Source organism: Balaenoptera musculus, chromosome 12, assembly GCF_009873245.2.
Source record: "Balaenoptera musculus isolate JJ_BM4_2016_0621 chromosome 12, mBalMus1.pri.v3, whole genome shotgun sequence".
NCBI classification, from domain to species: Eukaryota; Metazoa; Chordata; class Mammalia; order Artiodactyla; family Balaenopteridae; genus Balaenoptera; species Balaenoptera musculus.
Window position 1 is genome coordinate 65173518 of NC_045796.1, and position 16573 is coordinate 65190090.

The 16573-nt window shown below is 37.6% G+C and overlaps 1 long non-coding RNA gene across 1 annotated transcript in view; it reads right to left on the reverse strand.

Annotated features, from left to right (window-relative positions):
* Nucleotides 1–16573, reverse strand: part of LOC118905194 — a 122971-nt gene that overhangs the window by 103650 nt on the left and 2748 nt on the right. The window contains exon 2 of the long non-coding RNA XR_005022180.1: nt 15208–15327. This is a non-coding gene — a long non-coding RNA (uncharacterized LOC118905194). The remainder of the gene's footprint in view (nt 1–15207; nt 15328–16573) is intronic.

Below are 16573 nucleotides of genomic sequence, written 5' to 3' on the forward strand. Positions count from 1 at the left end.
GGCCAGACAGGAATAAAGACGCAGACGTAGGGGATGGACTTGAGGATACGGGGAGAGGGAAGGGTAAGCTGGAACGAAGTGAGAGAGTGGCATGGACATATATACACTACCAAATGTAAACTAGGTAGCTAGTGGGAAGCAGCCACATAGCACAGGGAGATCAGCTCGGTGCTTTGTGACCGCCTGGGGGGGTGGGATGGGGAGGGTGGGAGGGAGACGCAAGAGGAAGGAGATATGGGGATATATGTATAGATGATTGACTTTGTTATAAAGCAGAAACTAACTCACCGTTGTAAAGCAATTATACTCTAATAAAGGTGTTAAAAAAAAGACATCTATTGTGTGTGCATGCACAAACATATTCATATGCCATAAACAATGTTTGAGAGTACATATGAACATTTTTATGTACATGATGAGGATACAGTCAACTCCCCAGTAATCCTCTCTATGAATGGATGGGGGAAATGACAGTTGACCCTTGAACAACACAGGGATTAGGGGTGTTGACGTTTCCTATGGTCAAAAATCCGAGCATAACTTTACAGTCATCCCCCTTTATTTGTGGTTCTGCATCCCTGGATTCAACCAATTGCAGATCGTGTAGTACTGTAGTACCTATTTATTGAAAAAAAAATCTGCCTATAAGTGGACCCATGCAGTTCAAACTTTTGTTCAAGAGTAAACTGTAGTTTATATATGTCAATCCCAATCTCCCAATTCATCCCACCCACCCCCTTCCCCGCTCCGTAAGCATAAGTTTGTTCTCTACATCTGTGTCTCTATTTCTATACACACTACTATGTATAAAATAGATAACTAATGAGAACCTAATGAATAGCAGAGGGAACTCTACTCAGTGCTCTTGGTGACCTAAATGGGAAGGAAATCCAAAAAACGGTGGATATATGTATACGCATGACTGATTTACTTTGCTGTACAGCAAGAAGCTAAATCACATTGTAAAGCAACTATACTCCAATAAAAATTCATGTTAAAAAAAGAGTGAACTGTAGTTGAAAATATACGTTTGTTGAATTAATTGTAACCCATATTATACTGGTAATTATCTCCGTCTACTCCTACAGAGCCCCCATTTACTCCAAACTCCCTGCAACCCCCCCTTCCCAGCTACATCCTAGAACCTCCAGAGAATGTGCCACTCTCAGAAATAAGTTCCATCCAACAAACAAGAGGGGTAAAGTAAAGACAGAGGCAGAAAGAAAGCCTTAGGAGTGATTGATTCCCTGATTCCAGTTAGTCCTAAAACCATCCCCACTCTTCAATTCCTTATATAAGCCATATGTTTTTAGCTATTTAAGTTATGCTGCTGTCACTCCCAACCCTACAGATGCCACAGTATTGCAAAACTTATCCTGGAGTCAACTTCTCATCTTCTGCTTCTATTCTTCCTTCAGATGCTAGGCTAAGAGAAAGGAGAAATTTCTGGCCTTGTATTTCTATCGGCATAAAGTGCCTGTGTGTAAAGCCCAGAGCACTTCTCTGTCTTATGCAAACTTTCATTCTGCTTGACCCCTTGTCAGCATTTGGCACAGCTGACCACTTCTTGAAACACATTGCCCTACTGTATTCTAGGACATCACACTCTCCTTTATGCCTTCTTTCTCACTGGTTCTTCTACTCCTTGACAACCCCCATATATTGGGATTCCTGTATGTCCTCTCCTATACCTATATTCTCTCCCGATGGGATTTCATCAAGTTCTAAGGCTTTAATTACTATATGACAAATGTGCGTGTTTATACCTGATCTTTCCCTTGATCTCCAGATTTGTATCTCCATTTGACTACTCAGCATTTCAACTTGGATGTATTGTAAGTATCTCAATATCAACAGATTAATTAATATACAACAAACACTGGATACTCAACATCTCCCAAATCTATCTTCCCCTAGTTTTACCCATCTCATACAATTTCTCGTATCAAAAAAGTTATATTTGATTCCTCTCTGAGCTCACTCCATACATCTACTACATTTATAAGTCCTCTTAGCTCTACTCCAAACTGTAGCTGGAATTCGAGCTCTTCTCTTTACCTTCCCTGCTGTCACCCTCATCCCCATCACTATCATCTCTCACTGAGGGTTCTCCAAGAATCCTCTAGTTTGCTTCTTTCCCTTTGATTTCTCCACATGTGACTTTTTCCACATATTAGCCAATGTGGTCATTTAAAAATGTGAGTCACATTACTTCCCTGTTTAGAACCCACCACTATGATCCCATGGAATGAAAATAAAATGCAAACTTCTCATCTGAGCCTAGAAGAACCCACATGATCTGGCCTCTGTTGGCCAACCCCAAAATAGTACCAAACTATCCTGCCCAGCATGAGCCACACTGACCTTCTATGTCTGATTCAGAAAGGATGGATCTCAATGACAATTCAAGGCCTTTGCATCACTGTTCCTTCAACATGGAAAACTCTTGCCCCAGATTTTAGCTCAACTGCCTCCTTCCATCTCATTAATTCAGTATTCAAATTAAATAACACTTTCTGAAAAAGAACTTTGCTTACGTCTTGATTTAAATTTGTCTTCTCTTCTAATAAACTTGATCATAATACCAGCATTTACTAGTCTCCAAACACGTATTACTCTCTCAGCCTGTATTGTTTTTAGTTGTTCACATTATTTGTCTCCCTCATGCAGAGTATAAGTTCTGTGGAGATAAGTATAATTTGCAATTGCTACATCCCCAGGTTCTACAACCAAGTCTTGCTAAGAAGGCGAAAGAACAGGAGAAATATAAGAAGAATGAAAGGACGATGAGGAGGAAGAAAGAGATGAGGGACAGAGGGGAGGTGGAGAAGAAAGTCAAGAAATGTATTGATAAATCTGAACCTCAACTCAGAATACTCAAATTAGCCAAACTCCAAATGTGTTAGTAAGTCTGGTACCTGAGACTCTTGAAACGAACTTCCTAATGACTTGTAGAATGCACCAGAAGAGGGAGGTAGATGCAAGGGTATTAATCTGCCAAAGTTTGCAGTGGTTTTTAAACTTGACTGGGAAAGTGTCAGCAATTTTTAAACTTTGCTGCAGAAGTGTTTTCAACAAATGGTGCTGGAGCAAGTGGAGCATACCCCCCCAAAATAAACCTTTACCTAAACCTCATACCTTATAAGAAAGCATTACTCAGAAGAATCACAGACTTAAATATAAAACTATTAAACTTTTAGTTAAAAACATATGGAAGTGGGAAGCAGCCGCACAGCACAGGGAGATCAGCTCGGTGCTTTGTGACCACCTAGAGGGGTGGGATGGGGGGGTGGGAGGGAGATGCAAGAGGGAGGGGATATGGGGATATAGGTATCTGTATAGCTGACTCACTTTGTTATAAAGCAGAAACTAACACACCATTGTAAAGCAATTATACTCCAATAAAGATGTTAAAAAAAAAAAAAGAAAATATATCATCAATGTAAAGGGGTCAAATGAGAATATTTTAGGGAAAATAACTAGGTATAGACCCTTCGTGAGATCTTTTATTCTCTAATAAGAGCAGAGCATAATCACATAGTTAAAACAATGGTAGGAAAAAAAAAAAATATAGAAAAGTTTTAAGTCTCCAGAACAAGCAAAGAGATTTTAGACTTGATAACAAAAGCACAATTCATAAAAGAAGAAAAATGAAAATTTGAACCTCACCAAAATTAAAAACTTTTTCCTTGTGGAAGACCTTGTGAAAAGATTGAAAAAACAAGCTACAGATTGAGAAATAATATTTGTAAACCACATATCTATAAAAGGTCTTGCATCTAGAATATATAACAAACAGTCAAACTTCAACAGTACAAAAACAAAACAGTATAACTGGAAAATAGACAAAAGATATGAAGAGTCATTTCACCAGAGAAGATTTCACCAGATGGCAAATAAGCATATGGGAAAATATTCAATGTCATTAGATATCAGTGAAACGTAAATTAAAACCACAATGAGATATCACTACATACCTAAATTAGTGGCTAATTTTAAAAAAATTGTGATAACACCAAATGCTGGCAAGGATGCAGAAAAATTAGATCACTCATGAATTACTGTTCAGAATGTAAAACGGTACAGCCACTCAGAAAAAGAGTATAGCAGTTTCAGTTTCCCACAAAACTAAACTTGTGCTTACCATATGATCCAATAGTTGTACTCTTGGGCATTTATCACAAAGAAATGGAAACTTATGGTCATATAAAACCTGTACATGAATGTTCATAGTTTTATTTGTAATGGTCAAAATCTGGAAATAATCCAAATGTCCTTCAATGGATGAATGGGTAAATAAACTGTGGTATATTCATATAATAAAATGCTACATCAGCAAAAAGCATGAACTATTGATATACTCAAAAAACTTGGATGAACTTCATGGATATTATGTTGAGTAAAAACAGCCAATCTCAAAAGCTCACGTACTGTATGATTCCATTTGTGTAACATTCCTGAAATAACAAAATGATAGAGATGGAGAAGGTATCAGTGGCTGCCAAGGGTTAGGAATGCTGGGGAGAGGGGTTAAGTGTAACTACAAAAGAGGAGCATGTAATATCTTTGTGATAATGTAACAATTCTGTATCTGGATTATGGTGGTAGCTACGTGACTCTACACACAGGATAAAATTGCATAGAACCACACACACACACACACACACACACACACACACACACACAGAGAGACACGAGTGAGTATAAAACTGGTGACATCTGAATATGCTGTGGATTGTACCATTGTCAATTTTATGGTTTTAATATTGTACAATAGTTTTGCAAAGATGTTAACACTGAAAGAAACTGGGTGAATGGTATTTAGTCCCTCTGTACACTTTGTATACTTTGATTCTGTGAATCAATAATTCTTTAAAAATGAAAAGTTAAAAAATCAACAGACAATCTTTCTAAAAACTCAAGCCCAGATTTCATCTCGAACCAGTTAAGTCAGAATCTCTAATTAAGCCAGGTAGTAGTATGTTAAAAGCCTCCCAGGTAATCCCAATGAACAGCCAACATTAAAAACCAGTGTGCCAAAGTGTGGTTTTCATGGTGTGATCCCAAAATGAGAAGCAAAAAAATCATCTGGAAATTTGTTAGTCATGCACATTATCAGGCCCCACCCTATACCTACCAGCTCAGAAACTGAGCAAGCTGTGTTTTAACAAAACTTCTAGTTAATTTTGATGTATACTATCCAATATGGTAGCCACTAGTCACATGAGCTATTGAGCAAGTTGAAATGTGACTAATGCTACATGTTGAAATAATACTTTTGACGTATTAGCTTAAATAAAATGTATTATTAAAACGAATTTCACTATTTATTTTAAAAAATTTCCAGCTCTATTGAGGTAAAATTGACATATAACATTGTACAAGTTTAAGGTGTACATGGTGATTTGACACACACATATATATTGCAAAATGATTACCACAATCAGGTTAGTTAACACATCCATCACCTCATAAAACTATAATTTTTGTGTGTGTGGTGAGACCATTTAAAATATACTCTATTAACAGCTTTCAAGTATATGATAAAGTATTGTTAACTACGGTCACCATCCTGTACATTAGATCCCCAGAACATGTTGATCTTATAACTGGAAATTTGTACTCTTTGACCAACATCTTCCCTCACCTATTTCTTTTTAATATTTTTAGTGTGGCTACTATAAATTTTAAGTTACATATGGCTTACTTTATATGTCTATTGAACAGCAGTGCTCTACAGCAATTATTCTCAACTCTAAGTATACAGTAGAATCACTCAAAGAGCTCAAAAAAAAAAACAAAAAAAAAACCTAGTACCCCATCCCAGATTGATCTATATAAATCAAATTGCTAATAATGCAAACCTGGGGTCGACCATTTTAGAAAGCTTCTTGGATGATTTTAATGTGTTGCCAGGTATGAGAATCACTGATCTAAAGCTGGGTTCTGAATTTTTGCCGCTTGGATTCCTTCAACAATTGGATTTGGGAAACTTCTCCCAGAAAATACACATTCACAGACAATTTACATATATTTTCAAGATACTTCTAGGCATCATATAAAGTCCCCGCTCTAGGACTTTCACATGGTTTACTTTTAAGAAATGGGTTTTAGAGAGTAACATTTTTCCATGTCCTTAGATCTAGACGTTTGTTAGCACATTTTTTTTCTAAGTAGATAAACTGGAGCGAGGGTGAGCTATCCATCTTAATCTCAGAGATGATTTTTTTTAATTAACTAAGCATGTATAATGAGAACGTATCCTGCTTAATTCTGGTTTATTTCCCCAATAATTAACTGCTATATTTTATTATGTATAGCTCTCTTTAAAAATGAATAAACATCCTCTGACATATTGTTCCCTCTTTTGAATTTTATATATTAGCTACTCTAATGCTTTTCAAAGATTTGAATTGTTATCATTAATGGCACTGCCAAAAATCTCACCTCCAGAAACTCTAGACTACAAGAAATATCCTTGTAGAACATTTTTCTAGAAATAACTTTACAGAGCTGATTATAAAACACATGGTCAAGCTAACTGAAAACTATTCATTCACATATTCAACTATCAAGTACCTAGTATGTGTGTAAGCATTGTTCAAGGCACCATGGAAAGAAAATATTCCCCACCTTCAGGGGTCTTACATTCAAGTTTGGAAAGAAACATAATAAATAAGGTAAGTAAAGACATGATATATTGAGTGGTGACAAGATCTGCAGAAAAAGAAAAATGGGGATAGAGAAGTCCAAGGAAAACCTTTGTGAGTAGAGACATGAGTAAACCTAAAGGAGGTGAAGGAATCATAGATATAAATGTCTAGAGGAATTAACATTTCAGGCAGAGGGAATTTGAATGCCTTGATGCAGAAGCTTGCCTGGCCTGTTAGAAGAGCAAGAAATCAGTGTGATGGAAAAAAGTAAGAAAGGGGAAAAGAGGCAAGAGAGTGGCAGTCACAGGGGTCATAGTCTACTGAGATTGCTTGGGTCGTTAATGAGCTTGACTCTCATCCCAAGTGAGATGGGAGCCACTAGAGAGTTTCCCGTGGAGGAGTGAGGTGTTCGGACACAGGTTGTAAAAGGATCACTCTAGCGGATGGTTGAGAATGAACTGAGGGTACGAGCAATTCCGGAAGTAGAGAGCCGAGGTTAACAGAATCATCCAAATGCTAGGGGGCAGGTGATATATTTTAAACTTAAATGCTGTACTTTATACCTGAAGTTCTAAGTTCCTATAATCACTTTATTTATAATCACTCTCAGCCTGTGTTATGTCCCAGGGGGGATAAAGCAGGAAGGGGAAGAACAGGAAGCAGCAGGAATGCATGGCTCTGGGTCCTTTTCTCTCTCTCAGAAAAAAACTGATGGACATGCCTTTAAAACTTCTTTATTCTTGCCATAATTAATAACATCACTTGTGGCACTGCATGCTACTTCCTGTCCAGTGAAACAGGAAGAATCAAGGCAGATGAAACATCTGTGGGCTTGTCTTAAGTCAGCAATCTGTTTTCCAAAGATCAGGGTAAACTTCGAATGGGCAACAACTAGATATTGTCTCAAAGTATAGAGAAAGGTTTTTGAAGTCCTATCAACAAAAATGAGATCTTTGTGAAGCCATGGGATGGCACAGAATTTTAAATAGCACATTTCCCCCCTACTCAGAAATAAATATGTAAATATTTATTCAGATTTCTGACTAACATGGTTTCTTTGACAATAGAATTTCACAAAAACTTAGCAGAATCTTTCACACATATAGTCATCCACCAGATTACGATCAAAGCTCTATTGTACTACAATGCAGAAAAGCAGGTCTTTCCAAGAAATGATGCTAGGCCTATTGTATACTCCATGGGAAAAAAAATGCATCTTGACCTCTACCTGCCACCAAAAACAAAAACCAATTCTAGATGGATTACAGATCCCAATATGAAAGGGAAAACAATACAGACTGTAGAGGAAAACATAAGGAAATATCTCTGTGGCCTTGAATTTGGCAAAGAATTCTTGAACAGAATACTAATATTACTAATCTCAGAAGAAAATCATGATAAAATGCACCATACTAAAATCAAGAACTTCTTTTTATCAAAAGATTTCATTAACAGAGTAAAAAGGCAAGCCACAAAGTGTGACAAGACAATGTATACCTGACAAAGGATGCATATCTAGATATATGAACTCCTATAATCTATAACAAAAAGACAACTCAGACAAAAAGGACAAGAATATTTAACAGACACTTAACAAATGATGATATTCAAATGGCCAGTGAACATACAAAGATGTATTCAAGTTCATTAGTCATCAGATAAATACTAAAACCACAATATGATATCACAGAATGGCAAAAATAAAAAATAGGAAAAATATTAAGTATATGGAGCAATTGAACCCCTCATACCTCAGTGCTCTGATAGATGTATGAGGAAACATAAACTGCGTACTTTAAACTGAAGAAACTTAATTTGGAAATTAGATGCTCGCAAAAATGTGTGAAAGTTCTTGTATTAGTTTTGTACAACTGCATAACAAATTAGCTCCGAAGTCAGCAGCTTAACATAACAACCAACATTTATTATCCCAGTTTCTCTGGGTCAGGAATCTCATGTAACCCAGGTGGACCCTTTGGGCCAGCGTCTTCCACAGGCAGCAATCAAGGTGCCCATCTAGACTACAATCATCTCAAGGCTCTACTCAGAGGCTTTGCTTCCTAACTCACACCTGAGGCTGTTGTTAGGCCTCATAAGATCTACTTTCAAGATCATTCAAATGAAATTTCTTCAGTTTAAAATGTCTAGGGAGTTTCTGTTTTTCCAGTAAAATATAACATATATGTACCCTGTTATGCCCTTTACATATTATCTCTGCTCTCTGAAATTTCCATCCCCCCCATCACCTTCATGTGGCCAGCTATTCCTTGCAACCCAAGACCAATCTGAAACACCAGTTACTGCTAGGATGTTCTCCCCATTCTGACTTATTGCTCTGAATACATCTATCAAAGCACCTATCTCATTTAAAAAGCTCCATCTGTTAATTACGTTAATTATGTGTATTTCTGTCACATACTAAAATTTTTTGTGTGATGATATTTTACAATATATAGAAATATTGAATCATGTTGTACATCTGAAACTAACATAATGTTTTATGTTAAGTCTACCTCAAAATCATAAACTATGATATGCTAGGAAAAATATAATATCAAAACTAGTTGTAGCTTCTGAAAACAGTTAAAACTTCGCACCATATTCCAATTCTCTCCTCCGCCGTCCCAATTTTCTGTTTGTATCATACCTACATTCTCAGAACGTAAAGCCATTATGAGATAGGCTGGGACCTGGGGCCCTTTACCTTAGTGCTTGCACCTGGACAAAGGTCTCCTTGAGCAACAGAATACAAAGGAACTAAAAGGGACTAAAAATAACTGCACCCAAGGCCGGGCAATTACAAACAATAAGATACAAAAAGGCCACAAACCAACTGCCACTTCTGAGGTGCTAGGAGCAAAGGAGGGCACTGTGCATGACCCCTGCAGACAGCACCACCAAGGGGGTGGGCAGACCACCTAAGGCACCCCTCCAGCCCGACCCACCGACCCACTCACAGCTTCAAGCCATTTAAGGAAACAGCCTGCTCTCCTTCAAGAGCGAGCAAGGGCACCTGTTTCTTGTTTTCACTCCCTCGTGCTACACCAGTCCCAATAAAGCCTTGCCTGAAATCCTCATCAGACTCCAAATGATTCAAGAGTCCAAGGACCCGAATTCGTATCAATTACCTACTATACTCTCTTCTTTTTAACCCTCCTTTAATCTTCACACTAATCCTTACTGCAATGTCTCTTTAGTTATTTTGATTTCTGAAGCGGGTTCTTTAGTAGAGTCCTCAAGGAGGGCTCCTGGAACACTCTCCTGAAAACACTGTAATAAAGACAGGATCCGTATTACCGATTTTTCCTTTTGCCTCTAGGCTCCAGTATGGCTCAGCATCAGACTGTTAATGAGCCTATCTTTAAAAGTTTGATATTTCTCTCATCAAGGATTTTTGGCATTAAATTTGCTTTTTGAAAAAATATTGCATTAAAATCTCATTTATCTTGATTTCTGAGTTGTTTGGTGCCCCTTAAATTTTGTGCCAGAGACCTGTGCCTGTTTTTTTTCTTTTTTTGTTTTGCCTCTCCTGGTTCTAGCCCTCAGCTGGAACTTCTCTGGCTTTCGTCTTTACTGTTCCCATCCTACTTAATTTGACTCCACTCCTTAGAGCTAATGTCCATTGTGGGGTCTAGTCCCAATGGAGCCCTGGCAGCCCAGTGTGAGAATTCAAAGACTTTCATGCCTTACTTTAGACTTCTCCTCCGCGTCTCAACTGCAGGTGCTCGCCCGGCTCCTCCACCGCTCCGGCTCCTCCACCAACGCAGCTCGCAGCTCTGCGTCAGGTCCTCATTTGGCACCTCCACCCGCGCATGCGTGGGGATCTCCTGCTAAGGGTGGCGGAGCGGGGCGGGGCAGGGGCGGAGTGGGGCGGGGCAGGGGCGGGCTCACTCTGTTGCTGTACTGAGTGTGCGCAGGGCCCTCGGGCGTCCAGTTACACTGTTGCTTCCTTCCACTTTCCCCACACTTGTGATATTGGGCAGCTCTCATGGCTGTTGTCCACCCTTTGTATTTTGGGGTAGCACGGGGATAACTTGTCCTCTACTCTTGTTGTAAATATTGTCCGTGGATTTTGGTTTTAATATCTTAATTGCTCTGTGTTATGTGGGAATTGTGGAAGACACAAATTCTACTTCCACGACCACTGCCATCTTCCCAGAATTCTTAATCTTAATTTATTTTTAAAAGGATACTTTAAAAGAAAACAATGGAGAACCAAAATTATTTGTTATGTACAGAAAGCATTTTAAAAAAAAAAAGCTACATTAAAAAAAACCCCAACACGATTTTTTGCTCAAGGCCTAGGTATGTTCTCATTGTTAACAAGGGAGACTACAACTGCTAGGCACGTGACAGCTCCTGGTCCAGGCAGGATGTCGAGTAGACAGTCCAAACACCCTTGTGCTACAAACACCCAGGCATGAGATGGCCTGGCCAAGTTCAGAAGAGAGGAAGGGAAAGGCCTGGGGAGAGAAGAGAGGAAGGGAAAGGCCTGGGGAGTGAAGAGGGAAGGGAAACCCAGGTGCAGGTTGTGATCCAAGGTTTCAGCTGCCAGGGTCGGGGTCCTGCTATTGGCCCATGGAGCCAGGCGAGTGAATGAGTGTCACTGCCTTTTGATGGGAGAGAAGGCAGGGATCAGGGATGGAGACACACACACACACACACACACACACACACACACACACACACACACACATAGCCAGGTCTGCTGGTGGATTGTGCCCCTAATAGAAGGTTGACTAGAAAACATTCTACTCATTGAGGAGGCTCTGTTGGCTGGGCTCCGGTTGAGGAAGAAAGAGACTCCCCTGAGGGGAAAAATTACTAGGTCTCTGCTAGGGACTGAATATTTATGTCCCCCCAGATTCATATCTTGCAATCATAACATCTAAGGTGATGATATGAGGAGGTGGGGCCTTTGGGAGGTGATTAGGTCACGAAGGCAGAGCCCTTATGAATGAGATGAGTGCCCTTGTAGAAGAGGCCTGACAGAGCCCCCTTGCCCCTTCTGACATGTGAGAACACAGAGAAAAGATGGCCATCTATGAACCAGAAAGTGGGCCTTCACCAGACACCGAATCTGCATGCTCCTTGATCTCGGACTTCCCAGCATCTAAAACTGTGAGAAATAAAGTTCTGTTGTTTATATGCCACTCAGTCTACGGTACTTGTTACAGCAGCCCAAACGGAATAAGACAGCCTGGGATTCAGGCAGGCAGTGTCTGATTATAAGTGCTATGGATATAAGTAAAATAGAGGAAGGGGTGGAGGTGGGGAATGGGAGACATTTTGTTTTAACTGGGGTGATAAGTGAAGTTTTGAGTCAGGAGGAACATTAAGGAAATGATATCTAAGGAGAACACTATATGTCCATCTCCATAGGGCCTGAAAATGCATTTGAGAAATTCAATAGCCTTTTCTGATTAAAAACCAAAACAACACTTAAAATGGCAATAGGTAGAAATGTCCTTAACATGACCAAAAAAGCGTATATATATATATATATATATATATATAATATATATATATATATATATATATATACATCAAAACCCCAAAGCCAGCAAGTATCCACTATCATCAAAACATGCCCTGATCTCACCATGAACAAGAGACAGCAGATACTACAAATAGGTGGATTAGAACCTCAAGACCTTCATGAAATAGAATAATTTGATAAAACTAAAAAAGAAATTCCTGTAAATTGGTTAAAGACCTAAAAGATCATATTGTAACCCTAAGTGAATAAGATACTATGAAAAAATAACAGGAAAATTAGAAAAACAAAACAAGATAAAAACAATTTCTAAAACCAAAAAAAGAGTTATGGAAATTAGAATTCTATTGAATGGATTAGATAGCAGATTAACCAAAGTTGAGGAGAGAATTAGTGAACCAGAATGTTGCAGAGAGGTAAAGAGATGGAAAATAAAAAGAGGGCAAATACAATGAGACATTAAAGGGGTAAATATAGAGCAATTTTTTAAAACATATTTATTGTATTTTGAGATATTTGAATACATAGAACTCTAACATTGATCCTAAGCTTATCACTGCTTTTTTTTTTTTTTTTCCTTTTCATTCAGTATCCTTCACCATCCTGTTGTGTAGCCTTAGGAACAAGTATAACTGATTGAATCACAGCTGTTATTCTCTAAAATGTACATAACTACCATTTAAAATGTGATGATCTACTGGACAGTTTCCCTCAAGTATCTGAGGACATGCATGTTATTATAGTATACCTTTGTTCAAACTTGGAAGGTAGTTGTTCCCTCAAAAGTTTAACTCAAAGATATATGTAAATATATGATAAATTGTAAAAATGAAGACAGAGATGTGATTGTATGGAAACATTAAATCCAAGTTGAGATCTGAAAGAACTCTAATAAGGGGTCTCGTCCTTCTTTATTGGAATGCTGGATAAATTTCTTTTCCCTGTACTTGTGAGGTAGATAAAGTAGGTTTTGCCTTTTATGGTTATCATCTATCCTTAAATGAGGCAAATTTCTGTCATGTTTTTCACTTCTTTAGTTTCACACACTTTACCACCAGAGCTTGCTGGATAAAAGACTGCCGAGAGAGTGACTATCAGATATTAAAATACTTAATTAAACTGAGAGAGACCTCAGTCATTTCATCAATCTAAAATCAACTAGAGAATGTGCCAGGTTAACTTTGTAGCTTTAGCTAAAGCAATGCATCTGTAAAACCAAACAATGATAATAATAAACTCACAGAATCTGAGATGGAGTATACATTTTCATGAAATTTTTTTTTTATCTAAGAGCAGAGAGGGGAAAAGAAAACACCCTTGGACAAGCCAGATGATAAAATCCATATTGTGCATTGAATCATCTTGCAATTTGTGGTCCAAAGTGTGACTATGAAGACATCATCACTGTTGAAGTGGCCGAAATCAACACTGAGTAAAACTGGCTAGTTACCTATTTCTCTGAACATATGATTTCTCTGTTTCTAAAAGGAAACATGAGTTACAAAGGAATCCTGATGGTGTTAGGTCTTCTGAATATTGGGCTATGCCTTTGTTCATCTGAATATGCCCCCAGTGCCTTTCTAAATATTTAATAATACTCGAAAATACTATTTTCAATCAAGGTTTCTATCAGTATTCTTTTTCTGAAATATTATGCTAGTTAGATTGTGAACCTGTAATCTATTTGATCCACATCATTGAGGAGAAGCATAGTCACTTGTCTCTTTTAATTTGACTAGTTCGGCTTAAGGGGAAATCTAGCACCTCCTTCTTGAGGTTTTCTTTTCTCCATAATTGTCTAAGAACTCCTAGAAGTACAATCAGTCCAAAGGGATCAGATTTCTTCCCAATGATTCATATGTTCAGTCCACTAGTGACTTCATTTTCCTTACTGCCACACTGTATAACATTTGAAACCTAGCTTTACACAGAATTGCTACAGTGAAACCTTGTTCTGTAGTGTCACTCAACATTTGAGCTATAACGGTATAGCTCTTTTAGTTCACACTTACATAATTAGTACAAACACCATACCTGCGTTTCTGGGTTCAGAGGGCTTCTGAGCCTCAGGCATATGTGTTCACCCAGCAAATTTTAAGCCCAGAATTTTCATTCCCTCACAATAAGTACTTCTCTGAGGTACTTAGGCTTATTTACTTCTCAGAGCCATTCTAATATTTTAGAGCTTCTAATATTGTTGAAATTCAAATGGGATTGCGTCAGGGACTTAAGATACCTTTCCTCCCAGGAAGGTCCTTGTCTCATACAAATGTGCCAACTTTCCCCACAGAGAACACACTGTGGGACAAGTTAAGGGGTAGTATAAGGCACCGCCTTTGGCAGTGTGCAGAATTCCACCCTTAGTCAGTGGAGAAAGTACCACAGCTTTATATTCTACAGCTAGGACACACTATTCATGAATTCTTTTCCCCATAACATAGAAACACTATTTCTAAATTACTTTGATGCATAAAATTACTATTGTTGAGACTTTTCTTAGACCTCCTTGAGAATAGCCAGGCAAATTTTGACAGAATTTCATTTTTAGTATTAACCATGGCAGAAGACCAGGGAGAGAAGAGGTCTATAAAATGTTCCTCAAGCTAGAGAGTCCTAGGAACATCACAGGATCCTTAAAAACTCAGAACTGTCAAGTCCAAGGGAATACTCAATCCCAGCCTGGCCCTGTTTCCAGGGTAAAAGACTTTGGGAGTAAAGTGGGTGGAAAGGAAGGAAGAGAATATCTGAGGTCTATCTGGAGACTGAGAGTTGCTCAGATGTTTGGTTTAAAAGAATTGAAGAGAGCTTTTCTGCAATATAATTCACTTCTAAGGTGCCTTCAGGGCCTCTTCAGTTAAATATGGCCTGAATAGACTGAAATAGGTTATAGAACATCTCACAGATTTTTACAAAGGCCTTTAAGTAAGTTGGCATAGGTACAGAGTATAAGAAACTTAAAAGTGTCAAAGGAACAAATAGGTACCAATTATTATATATAAAGTTATATACAAATATATATATACATATAATTATATATGTAGATAATTTCATAATTACCTCATTTTTATTCAGTGTGGACTTGGTTGGCTAGGACACCCAGAGGTCCTGATGCCCCCTGGTGGTCACTGAATTATCACAGATCTCCTTGACACCTGAAAATCCACTGGGTTTGAAGAGCTAAAAAATTGCAAGATGAGAAACCGTGAAATCATGTAGAAGTAATTTGCATAATTTAAACTAGTTCTTCCTATCAGTGCTGGTGATTTATAGAAAAATGAAGTATAAGTAGTGGAAAAGAAGAGCCTCCCGGGCAAAATCAAATTTGAAAAAAAAAAAAAATTCTTAAGCACAATTGGACATGTGTTAAGTGATTTTGAGTATAATGTGTCACATTTCTCTGCTATGTTTAGTTGTTCTCTTATTAATAGTCAAATAATAAAAGTTATTTGATTTAACACCTTTGAATATTTTAAGCGATCATAAAATTTCAGAGTGACACCTTAGCAATATTCAATTGGACTCATAATCTTGATATAAATTGTATTTTTATTTGTTAAGCTCTCTTGAATTAACTCAGTAATTGCAGTTAAAGAATTATAATTTTAATTTTCTAAGCGTCACCAATTTATCTGACCATACAAAAGTGAATGAACTTTTACAAAGGCACAAAACATAGTCTTGACTTATGATTTGATTTCTGAACTCTGACTTCCTATACTGCTAGATAAATCTGAAATTTTGAAGAATAAGTAAAATTATTACTATGTTTTTTATGAGCTTAGTTTATGTACTTTTTTTTTACATTGGACTGCAAGTACATATTTAATATACACTACATAAATCATGCTAATGTAAATATGTAAGTGATTTTCCTGCACAGTGGAAAGACTATTTACATTTTGACCAAAATCACAAATAGAAAACCTAATTTTCTGTCATATCTATTAACTGAGACATAATGTTTCTTTTCTGTTTATAATCAGTTTCTTCTGTATGGTACCTTTTCTAATTCAGTTTAAATTACCCCCTTTTCTGTGATGAACTTGCATTTTCACATTTACCACCTGTGAATGTATTTAGATAGTAAGTGCAAAAGTAGTAGGTTCAGAGACATCCCTTTGAGTTTGTTGTCGTTGTTAACTACTTAGTTTGGCAGCCTTGGATTTGTAACATATTGAAGTCTCAGGTTCTTCCTTTACCCTCTAAAGGCCTGTTTACCACACACATACAAAGGCTTTTATTTGAAAATTTATGGAGGTAATTCCCTGAAGTCATTAGAATTTAATCCTAAGTGACTATTTCTCTCTTAAAATCAGAAAATATCCCCCAGAGATAAACAGTGAGGTAAATATTAGTGTTGATGCAAGTTAAATGAAGATAACAGCTATACCCTCATTTGGAATGTGTGTCTTGAGTTTGTACA